This window comes from Electrona antarctica (genome assembly GCF_951216825.1).
Source record: "Electrona antarctica genome assembly, contig: scaffold_81, whole genome shotgun sequence".
In the NCBI taxonomy this organism is placed as follows: Eukaryota; Metazoa; Chordata; class Actinopteri; order Myctophiformes; family Myctophidae; genus Electrona; species Electrona antarctica.
In genome coordinates this window covers 385,001-397,500 of record NW_027638136.1, presented here as the reverse complement: position 1 = coordinate 397,500, position 12,500 = coordinate 385,001, and the positions used below count along the sequence as shown (strand labels likewise).

General features: G+C 43.1%; 1 protein-coding gene across 1 annotated transcript in view; it reads left to right on the top strand.

Moving 5' to 3' along the window:
• The window catches only part of thrb (thyroid hormone receptor beta), a gene marked incomplete at its 3' end in the record, with an annotated part of 83,838 nt that overhangs the window by 32,597 nt on the left and 38,741 nt on the right, over positions 1-12,500 (top strand). The window contains exon 2 of the mRNA XM_079531270.1: positions 7,108-7,183. The remainder of the gene's footprint in view (positions 1-7,107; positions 7,184-12,500) is intronic.

Here is a 12,500-nt window from a genome sequence, read left to right as displayed (position 1 = left end):
CGTTCTCCCCGTGTCCCCTAGGGTAGGTACCTTCACATGTTCTCCCCGTGTCCCCTAGGGTAGGTACCCTCACATGTTCTCCCTGTATCCCCTAGGGTAGGTACCCTCACATGTTCTCCCTGTGTCCCCTAGGGTAGGTACCCTCACATGTTCTCCATGTGTCCCCTAGGGTAGATACCCTCACATGTTCTCCCTGTGTAAGATAATGTAGAAGAATTGTTATTTTGATCAACGTTATCTCTCCTAATGGTACCAACATCAATACAGCATGGAATTATGGACAAAATCCAACGACCGCAAAATATTCTTTAGTTTTGGGTCTGAGAGGCTAAATGTCATCAGATGGTGGTCCGTGGCTCAAATGGGTCTGAGAGGCTAAATGTCATCAGATGGTGGTCCGTGGCTCAGATGGGTCAGAGAGGCTAAATGTCATCAGATGGTGGTCCGTGGCTCAGATGGGTCAGAGAGGCTAAATGTCATCAGATGGTGGTCCGTGGCTCAAATGGGTCTGAGAGGCTAAATGTCATCAGATGGTGGTCCGTGGCTCAGATGGGTCAGAGAGGCTAAATGTCATCAGATGGTGGTCCGTGGCTCAGATGGGTCTGAGAGGCTAAATGTCATCAGATGGTGGTCCGTGGCTCAGATGGGTCTGAGAGGCTAAATGTCATCAGATGGTGGTCCGTGGCTCAGATGGGTCTGAGAGGCTAAATGTCATCAGATGGTGGTCCGTGGCTCAGATGGGTCAGAGAGGCTAAATGTCATCAAACGGTGGTCCGTGGCTCAGATGGGTCTGAGAGGCTAAATGTCATCAGATGGTGGTCCGTGGCTCAGATGGGTCTGAGAGGCTAAATGTCATCAGATGGTGGTCCGTGGCTCAGATGGGTCTGAGAGGCTAAATGTCATCAGATGGTGGTCCGTGGCTCAGATGATGAATAAATAAATAATGGACCAAAAGGGTTGAATCTCTTGAAGTGAATGAAGCAACAGACTAGAAACAGAAAGTGAGTGAATGTTGGAATCATGATGCGTCACTTTGTCAAATATAACTATCGTCATGGCAACTGAACAACAGCGTTTCAGAAAGACAGAGAGAGAGGTGGAGGGCTCTGTCTCTCTATCAGAAAGAGAGAGAGAGGGGTGGAGGGCACTGTCTCTCTATCAGAAGGAGAGAGAGGGGTGGAGGGCACGTGTGTGTTTGTGTGCGTGTGTGCGTGTGTGTGTGTGTGTGTGTGTGTGTGTGTGTGTGTGTGTGTGTGTGTGTGTGTGTGTGTGTGTGTGTGTGTGTGTGTGTGTGATTTAATGATTGTAATAAAAATATGATATTTCACAGCCGAATAAACAACTTTTCGACTCTAATTATGGTATTTGAGTCGACTGCCACAAATCGCGGTTCGTCTTCTAAATCTAGTCAACCAGGCCTGCAGTAGGCTTTGCACTGGACACATGTCTTCTAAATCTAGTCAACCAGGCCTGCAGTAGACTATGCACTGGACACATGTCTTCTAAATCTAGTCAACAAGGCCTGCAGTAGGCTATGCACTGGACACATGTCTTCTAAATCTAGTCAACAAGGCCTGCAGTAGGCTATGCACTGGACACATGTTTTCTAAATCTAGTCAACAAGGCCTGCAGTAGGCTATGCACTGGACACATGTCTTGTAAATCTAGTCAACCAGGCCTGCAGTAGACTATGCACTGGACACATGTCTTCTAAATCTAGTCAACAAGGCCTGCAGTAGGCTATGCACTGGACACATGTCTTCTAAATCTAGTCAACCAGGCCTGCAGTAGGCTATGCACTGGACACATGTCTTCTAAATCTAGTCAACCAGGCCTGCAGTAGACTATGCACTGGACACATGTCTTCTAAATCTAGTCAACAAGGCCTGCAGTAGGCTATGCACTGGACACATGTCTTCTAAATCTAGTCAACAAGGCCTGCAGTAGGCTATGCACTGGACACATGTCTTCTAAATCTAGTCAACAAGGCCTGCAGTAGGCTATGCACTGGACACATGTCTTCTAAATCTAGTCAACCAGGCCTGCAGTAGACTATGCACTGGACACATGTCTTCTAAATCTAGTCAACAAGGCCTGCAGTAGGCTATGCACTGGACACATGTCTTCTAAATCTAGTCAACCAGGCCTGCAGTAGACTATGCACTGGACACATGTCTTCTAAATCTAGTAGGCCGGCAGTAGGCTATGCACTGGACACATGTCTTCTAAATCTAGTCAACAAGGCCTGCAGTAGGCTATGCACTGGACACATGTCTTCTAAATCTAGTCAACAAGGCCTGCAGTAGGCTATGCACTGGACACATGTCTTCTAAATCTAGTCAACCAGGCCTGCAGTAGGCTATGCACTGGACACATGTCTTCTAAATCTAGTCAACAAGGCCTGCAGTAGACTATGCACTGGACACATGTCTTCTAAATCTAGTCAACAAGGCCTGCAGTAGACTATGCACTGGACACATGTCTTCTAAATCTAGTAGGCCTGCAGTAGGCTATGCACTGGACACATGTCTTCTAAATCTAGTAGGCCTGCAGTAGGCTATGCACTGGACACATGTGCATGACATTATTTAAATAAACTAGAAATACGAGGAAATGACAGAGGTAGAAATCAACTTTAACGACCGTCCGACAGGAGTGTTCATGTTGCACGGTCAGACTACGGTCATTAGTATTATTGCATCGCCTGGGTGATGGCAATCGTGTAACTTTCCTGACGTTAAGCTGTGTGTGTGTGTTCAACAACACAGCCATGACATTAAGCTGTGAGTGTGTTCAACAACACAGCCATGACGTTAAGCTGTGAGTGTGTTCAACAACACAGCCATGACGTTAAGCTGTGTGTGTGTTCAACAACACAGCCATGACGTTAAGCTGTGCGTGTGTTCAACAACACAGCCATGACGTTAAGCTGTGCGTGTGTTCAACAACACAGCCATGACGTTAAGCTGTGTGTGTGTGTTCAACAACACAGCCATGACGTCAAGCTGTGTGTGTGTTCAACAACACAGACATGACGTTAAGCTGTGTGTGTGTGTTCAACAACACAGACATGACGTTAAGCTGTGTGTGTGTGTGTGTTCAACAACACAGACATGACGTTAAGCTATGTGTGTGTGTTCAACAACACAGCCATGACGTTAAGCTGTGTGTGTGTGTGTTCAACAACACAGCCATGACGTTAAGCTGTGTGTGTGTGTGTGTGTTCAACAACACAGACATGACGTTAAGCTGTGTGTGTGTGTTCACAGTAGTAGGACCTGGGGGTCTATTAGAGTCATGTTAACTCCATACAAAACACCTGGGGGTCTATTAGAGTCATGTTAACTCCATACACAACACCTGGGGGTCTATTAGAGTCATGTTAACTCCATAGACAACACCTGGGGGTCTATTAGAGTAATGTTAACTCCATACACAACACCTGGGGGTCTATTAGAGTAATGTTAACTCCATACACAACACCTGGGGGTCTATTAGAGTCATGTTAACTCCATACAAAACACCTGGGGGTCTATTAGAGTCATGTTAACTCCATAGACACATACACAACACCTGGGGGTCTATTAGAGTCATGTTAACTCCATAGACACATACACAACACCTGGGGGTCTATTAGAGTAATGTTAACTCCATACACAACACCTGGGGGTCTATTAGAGTCATGTTAACTCCATACACAACACCTGGGGGTCTATTAGAGTAATGTAAACTCCATACAAAACACCTGGGGGTCTATTAGAGTAATGTTAACTCCATACACAACACCTGGGGGTCTATTAGAGTCATGTTAACTCCATACAAAACACCTGGGGGTCTATTAGAGTCATGTTAACTCCATAGACAACACCTGGGGGTCTATTAGAGTAATGTAAAGTCCATAGACAACACGTGGGGGTCTATCAGAGTAATGTAAAGTCCATAGACACACACTCCATCTCTAAGTCCAGCGGGCCTCACAGGGAACTCCAAAAATAGAGAGGAAGTTATAAAAATAAAAAGTGTAATAAATAATCCATGTTTCAGCCACTGAAGGTAGGTTTGAAAAATGTAAAAGGCCTTTAACTCAACGCGCCGGACTCTTAACTTAACTCAGACTCAGACAAAACAACTAAATAAACTAGAAAAAGTGCCCTTCTGGGCACAGGTCTCCACCAGGAGGATAGGAGTACTGTGTGTGATGTTTGGCAAAATGTTTAGGAGTAATATAATCATCAATAATCATCAATAATCATGTTTTGTGTGTGTGTGTGTGTGTGTGTGTGTGTGTGTGTGTGTGTGTGTGTGTGTGTGTGTGTGTGTGTGTGTGTGTGTGTGTGTGTGTGTGTGTGTGTGTGTGAGACACGGCTTGGCCTGTTGTAGCGCCACCATGAGGCTGATTTTAAAACTGTCAAGTGGCATTTCTTCCTCAGCCTAGTGGGAATATGCATGCACAGTTTCACCACAATCGGACGCTGCGTTGAGTAGTTGTGGCAATTTGTACAAAACGGGTACAAAGCGGGCTACTCCTGAAAGGTTTAGAAGCCAATCGTAGGCAATGAAGGTGGATTATGAGAAATCAAACAAACGCGTCTTGATCACATGACTATGGAGAGCATGTGTACCGATTTGCGTGAAATCTGAAGGAGTAATACTTTAGAAAATGTGTTTTACATATGTCGGCCTCCTGGTGGCGCTATAAAGAGCAGATGTGAAAAATTCCAGGCAAAGGTTTTTCCTTGGCCTCTAGGGAGTTGGCATACAAAGTTATCCACAGATCCGTGCAGTTAGAGGTAAAAACACTTTCCGGCGAGTTATAGCGCCACCATGAGGCTGAGTTGAAAATGTTCACGTGGCATTTCTTCCTCGGCCTAGTGGGAATGTGCGTGCACAATTTCACGGAAATCACACGATGTGTTCATGATTTGCAGCATTTTGTTTGAAACTGAGCACTCCTGCGAACTTTGGAAGCCAATCTTAGCCAATCAGGATGGAGTGTGAGAAATCTGAAAGAGCCGTTTCGTTGAATGGCTCTAGAGAGACTGTGTACCAATTTGCGTGATGTTTGGACAAAATCTGTAGGTGTACTGTCCAAAAACTTGTTTTGCACAAAGCGGCCTCCTGGTGGCGCTATAACAGGCCGTTCTGGAAAGTCTGGGGCAGAGGTTCAAAATTTGACATCGACCGGGTTAATGGTGCCGGAGATTAGCTGTTCACAGACGGACGGACGGACGGACACACGGACGGACGGAGTGCAAAACCTACTCTCTCCCCATGCCTTCGGCCTGGTGGAGACAATTAATACAGAAAAACAGACTCATGTCGGGCGTCAGAATACATCCTGTTCTTATTAATTCATGCTAATGTATTCTCAACCTAGTTATAACTTGCGACTGGACTGTAGGTCACAGTTTACTATGAAAACCTGCAAAACTAGTCAGTCTGTCCGTCCGTCCGTCACGCCTCGTGACACGCTCCATATATGGCCAATACAGAATTCATTCCATATGTTGATCTGACCTTATCTGACCTCATCTGACCCTGTACAGTGTACACTCAAGACACGCTCCATATATGGCCGGTACAGAATTCATTCAATATGTTGATCTGACCCCTCCCCCATGCCAAAGCGCCAGTGCTCGCCCAGCAGTCTGCTGTCACCAGGGCGAGGAGGCGTGCACGTGACCTCAGGGAGTCTTACTGGTTATTATAGTAGTAATAGTAGTAGTAGTAGTAGTAGTAGTAGTAGTAGTAGTAGTAGTAGTAGTAGTAGCAGCAGCAGTAGCAGTAGCAGCAGCAGTAGTAGTAGCAGTAGTAGTAGCAGTAGCAGTAGCAGTAGCAGTAGCAGTAGCAGTAGCAGTAGTAGTAGCAGTAGTAGTAGCAGTAGTAGCACAGCACAGTGCTGTGACGCTTACTGTTATTACACAACCCCGTTACGTCTGCACAGCACAGTGCTGTGACGCTTACTGTTATTACACAACCCCGTTACGTCTGCACAGCACAGTGCTGTGACGCTTACTGTTATTACACAACCCCGTTACGTCTGCACAGCACAGTGCTGTGATGCTTACTGTTATTACACAACCCCGTTACGTCTGCACAGCACAGTGCTGTGACGCTTACTGTTATTACACAACCCCGTTACGTCTGCACAGTGCTGTGATGCTTACTGTTATTCTACTGTGCAGACGTAACAGGGTTGTTTTGTAGTAACAGACGTAACAGGGTTGTTTCGTAGTTTGAAGTAGATTACGTTAACCCAATCTTAAATTGACACAGTAGAATAACAATAACCGTCACAGCACAGACACGCTGGAGAAGACCAGTTGAATGACATGAGAACCTACCGGGTCACAAGGTTCTGGACTGGACTGGACTGGACTGGACTGGTCTGGACTGGACTGGACTGGTGACTGGACTGGACTGGACTGGACTGGTGACTGGACTGGACTGGTCTGGTCTGGACTGGACTGGTCTGGTCTGGACTGGACTGGACTGGACGCAGTTTATGTGGAGAGAACAACCGTTAGCATAGCAGTTAGCATAGCAGTTAGCATAGCAGTTAGCATAGTTTATGTGGAGAGAACAACCGTTAGCATAGCAGTTAGCATAGCAGTTAGCGTAGTTTATGTGGAGAGAACAACCGTTAGCATAGCAGTTAGCATAGCAGTTAGCATAGCAGTTAGCGTAGTTTATGTGGAGAGAACAACCGTTAGCATAGCAGTTAGCATAGCAGTTAGCATAGCAGTTAGCATAGCAGTTAGCGTAGTTTATGTGGAGAGAACAACCGTTAGCATAGCAGTTAGCATAGCAGTTAGCGTAGTTTATGTGGAGAAAACAACTGTTGGCATAAAAGGTTTGGATTTTAATCCCTCCGAAAGGGAAAGTTTGTGTTAATTTCCTCGACTAAAACTGATGAAAAATGATGGTCGACTTTCTTTTTAACACTATGACTGCGGCCGTATATATACGTCAATAGCAGACAATGTGTTAAAGCGACGGAAACTAAACACGGTTTTGATTGGTCGCTGCATGGTGTTATGATTCTGTGTTTTGATTGGTTGTTGGTGTTATGGTTCTGTGTTCTGATTGGTCGTTGGTGTTTTCCAGGTTTCCTATTGGAGGAGCGTTGCGGCTCCTCGACACTTCCTGGGGTCAACGAGGGGTCAACGCATCACTTCCTGTGGTGAGAGGTCTCGCACAAAAACACACACACACACACACACACACACACACACACACACACACACACACACACACACACACACACACACACACACACACACACACACACACACACACACACAGGAAAGTGTTCCACACGTCCCAAACTCTTCTCCCTTCTGGCTCCAAAACTATGGTATGAACTTCCCATTACAGTCAGAACTACAGACTCACTCCCAATCTAAACTATGGAATGAACTTCCCATTGCAGTCAGAACTACAGACTCCCTCCCAATCTAAACTATGGAATGAACTTCCCATTACAGTCAGAACTACAGACTCACTCCCAATCTAAACTATGGAATGAACTTCCCATTGCAGTCAGAACTACAGACTCACTCCCAATTTAAACTATGGAATGAACTTCCCATTGCAGTCAGAACTACAGACTCACTCCCAATCTAAACTATGGAATGAACTTCTCATTACAGTCAGAACTACAGACTCACTCCCAATCTAAATGGAATGAACTTCCCATTGCAGTCAGAACTACAGACTCACTCCCAATCTAAATTATGGAATGAACTTCTCATTACAGTCAGAACTACAGACTCACTCCCAATCTAAATGGAATGAACTTCCCATTACAGTCAGAACGGCAGACTCACTCCCAATCTAAACTATGGAATGAACTTCCCATTGCAGTCAGAAGTACAGACAAAGATGGTTTATGTATGAAGATGGGCCAACTTCATTGGAGCCACTAGAGGCGAAATGGTACACAAAGCCTACAAATGGTCTCCTAAATATAGTAGGCGTGGTTTGCTTCTCCCCGACCTCCACCCTCCCCCCCTGACAACAACACTGTTTCCACACTCAGTCTAGTAGGTGGCGGTAATGCACCATTTAGGTTTGCCAACCGCCATGAAACCCGATAGAAGAAGAAGACAACAACACTGACAAGTCATTTAACAAAGTACATTGAAAACAACTGACAAAGTGTACTTTTGAAATAGTCGTTTTAGTTTCTCGAAGTCCTCCAACCATACAAATCTCATTAAAAAGTCTCTCCCTAATAGAGTTGTAGAATGGACAATAAAAGACTAAATACTTTTCATTTTCAATTTCCTTTAGATCACACAGACTACATAATCTATCCTCCTCAACCGTGCCTACATATCTGCCTGTCTCAATATGCAGACCAAGTATGCCAGCTCTAATTTGGGCACATAAGGATAATTTCTAATCGTTTTAAATATGTCCATTCATTTCACATTATAAGATTCACATATTCTCATCTTAAATATGGGGTCAGAGCCCCCTATGTGTTGTCCGTGAAATTGCAGATGGACAGAGAGAGGCTTCCGGACTCATCTCAAATCTCGCGAGAGTTTGTTGCTGGGATAAAGAAATGTCATTAAGAAAGTAGATTTTCTCCTGATTTGTCTCGCTAAAAGAAGCCATTTTACTATGAATATCTTGTAAATATTGTGTGCCTTGTGATGATTTGGTCCAGTATTTAGTTCAGTGACCATGGAGTTAAGGAATGGTTCAGAAGCTGTGTTCACGTTCACTCTCCCATTGGAAAGTCAGAACTACAGACTCCCTCCCAATCTAAACTATGGAATGAACTTCCCATTACAGTCAGAACTACAGACTCACTCCCAATCTAAACTATGGAATGAACTTCCCATTTCAGTCAGAACTACAGACTCACTCCCAATCTAAACTATGGAATGAACTTCCCATTGCAGTCAGAACTACAGACTCACTCCCAATCTAAACTATGGAATGAACTTCTCATTGCAGTCAGAAGTACAGACTCACTCCCAATCTAAACTATGGAATGAACTTCTCATTACAGTCAGAACTACAGACTCACTCCCCAATCTAAACTATGGAATAAACTTATCATTGCAGTCAGAACTACAGACTCACTCCCAATCTAAACTATGGAATGAACTTCCCATTGCAGTCAGAACTACAGACTCACTCCCAATCTAAACTATGGAATGAACTTCTCATTGCAGTCAGAAGTACAGACTCACTCCCAATCTAAACTATGGAATGAACTTCTCATTACAGTCAGAACTACAGACTCACTCCCCAATCTAAACTATGGAATGAACTTCCCATTGCAGTCAGAACTACAGACTCACTCCCAATCTAAACTATGGAATGAACTTCTCATTGCAGTCAGAAGTACAGACTCACTCCCAATCTAAACTATGGAATGAACTTCTCATTACAGTCAGAACTACAGACTCACTCCCCAATCTAAACTATGGAATAAACTTATCATTGCAGTCAGAACTACAGACTCACTCCCAATCTAAACTATGGAATGAACTTCTCATTACAGTCAAAACTACAGACTCACTCCCAATCTAAATGGAATAAACTTCCCATTGCAGTCAGAACTATAGACTCACTCCCAATCTTCCACCGTAGTTTAAAAACCCACCCCAGCCCGTAGCCCCTCCCCTAGCCTTGGCGACCTTACAGGCGTACACGATTATGTTTGATTGATTGATTTATTAGACAGTTCGCAGAATTACAGTACATTTCAAGTACAACTCAATACAACAACTGTTAACTGTGAGTGGACGACACCATAAAGCATTACACTTGTTTACAATAGGGCCCACCATTTTCAATTAATCAAAACAATTTGAGACGTACGAATATACACAACTATATAGTCAAAACAGGAAATCATCATAGAGGAGGTAAAAAGGGAAAAGAAACATATACAGTGAGGGGAAAAAGGGGTGGGGGGGATTCAGATTTGACGGGGGCCAGTTTCTAATTGCAGCCGTCCGTAGGTGCCCTTTGAGGGTGGTTTTGAAGGAGTCAAGGGATTTGCATGTCTTAATGACTCAACCCTAAGCCATTCCAGCCTGTCAAAGTGGGCAGGGGTGAGGTGGGTTCGGGGGGTGAGGCCAAGTAGGAGCCTGACCAGTTTGTTTTGGGAAGTCTGGAGCCTAGTTTTAAGGGCCTTTGAGGTGCTGTGGTACCAGGAGGTGCATGCATAGTCAAAGAAACCTTTTACGAGGGCTCCTGTTAAGGTCTTCAAGGTGTTTCTGTTGACCAGTGAGGAGATCCTGTAGGGGAGAACGGGGTAAGATGAGCCAGCGTTTAAGTTGAACCACCCCCTTTATCTAGAAAACTAGAAACCTGTGTTGCCATGTGACCTTAAATCTAGTAAGCATCCATAATTTACACCTGGCTGTGAAGTTGGGAAGCACATGGGGAAAGTAGAAAACATTCTTTTAACAAAAAACTGTTTTTGTCAGTCAAAGTAAAATTTCGACAGATCATGTAAAATGACTGTTATACAAAGCAAAATGTACCTAAGTCTAAAATGTAATATCATACACGTTGATGATTTGCCAATGGATAGAACCATGTGAATCATTTAGCAATTAAATTGTCTGAAGTAGCTTATTCTAGTCATTGTTTTCTAAAATGGTGGCTATGGGTAAGATGAGCCAATGTCCGGGGGTAAATTGAGTCAATGGGAATCACTATTCATATCTTTTTATTAAGTCTTTGCTACTCAAATTATACTGAATGACCTTTAATTTGCATGTACATACTCATTTAAGAGAAGTTTGCAATATTGTATTAACAATATTGCAAATATAAGGTTCTGAATAACAAACTTTATTTAATTGTCTTAATATTGTTTAAATAATAAATAAACAAATAAATAAGACTATTTGCTAAATGGAAAACTGTTATTATATTATTATTGATAAGTGAATATATTATCTGTTCAAGTTTAAGCTTTTAACATTAAAATATCATGTGGTTCGACTTGCCCCTCGACTTGGATCAACTTACCCCTTACCTGGGGCAAATTGAGCCACATGACCACTTTTTTTAAAAAGGTCATATTTTCATGGCCCTTTGTCATAGATGCTTACTCATCATTTCAATTGATAGAAGACATCCTGAAATATGGGTAGATCATTAGATTTTACTTCCATCTCATTTTGCCTTGCTTCCAGGACAACTTAAGCAAAAAGTGCTTCATCTTACCCCGTTCTCCCCTATATATTGGTTGACCTTTTTGATTACGTTGGTGGCCATTTTATCACCGGAAAGATTTCCCTCCAGGATGGAACCTAGGTAGGTAATTTCATATTGATATATATATATTTATATATTAGAACCAAAGAGAATGGATTCAGTTTTTCCCAGGTGTAGAGATAGTTTGTTATCAGCGAGCCAGGTGCAGATTCTACCGAGTTCAGAGCTGAGGGCCTTTTCAACCTGTCCGAGGTAACTTAAATAACATTATATGTAGACATACAGTAGCACTACAGTGCATTTCATTACAACCTGCAGCTTGTTCCTGTCCGAGGTAACTCCAATAACATTATATGTAGACATACAGTAGCACTACAGTGCATTAACCTGTATGTAGACATACAGTAGCACTACAGTGCATTTCATTAGACATACAGTAGCACTACAGTGCATTTCATTAGACATACAGTAGCACTACAGTGCATTTCATTAGACATACAGTAGCACTACAGTGCATTTCATTAGACATACAGTAGCACTACAGTGCATTTCATTAGACATACAGTAGCACTACAGTGCATTTCATTAGACATACAGTAGCACTACAGTGCATTTCATTAGACATACAGTAGCACTACAGTGCATTTCATTAGACATACAGTAGCACTACAGTGCATTTCATTAGACATACAGTAGCACTACAGTGCATTTCATTAGACATACAGTAGCACTACAGTGCATTTCATTAGACATACAGTAGCACTACAGTGCATTTCATTAGACATACAGTAGCACTACAGTGCATTTCATTAGACATACAGTAGCACTACAGTGCATTTCATTAGACATACAGTAGCACTACAGTGCATTTCATTAGACATACAGTAGCACTACAGTGCATTATGTAGACATACAGTAGCACTACAGTGCATTTCATTAGACATACAGTAGCACTACAGTGCATTTCATTAGACATACAGTAGCACTACAGTGCATTTCATTAGACATACAGTAGCACTACAGTGCATTATGTAGACATACAGTAGCACTACAGTGCATTAACCTGTATGTAGACATACAGTAGCACTACAGTGCATTTCATTACAACCTGCAGCTTGTTCCTGTCCGAGGTAACTTCAATAACATTATATGTAGACATACAGTAGCACTACAGTGCATTTCATTAGACATACAGTAGCACTACAGTGCATTTCATTACAACCTGCAGCTTGTTCCTGTCCGAGGTAACTTCAATAACATTATATGTAGACATACAGTAGCACTACAGTGCATTTCATTACAAC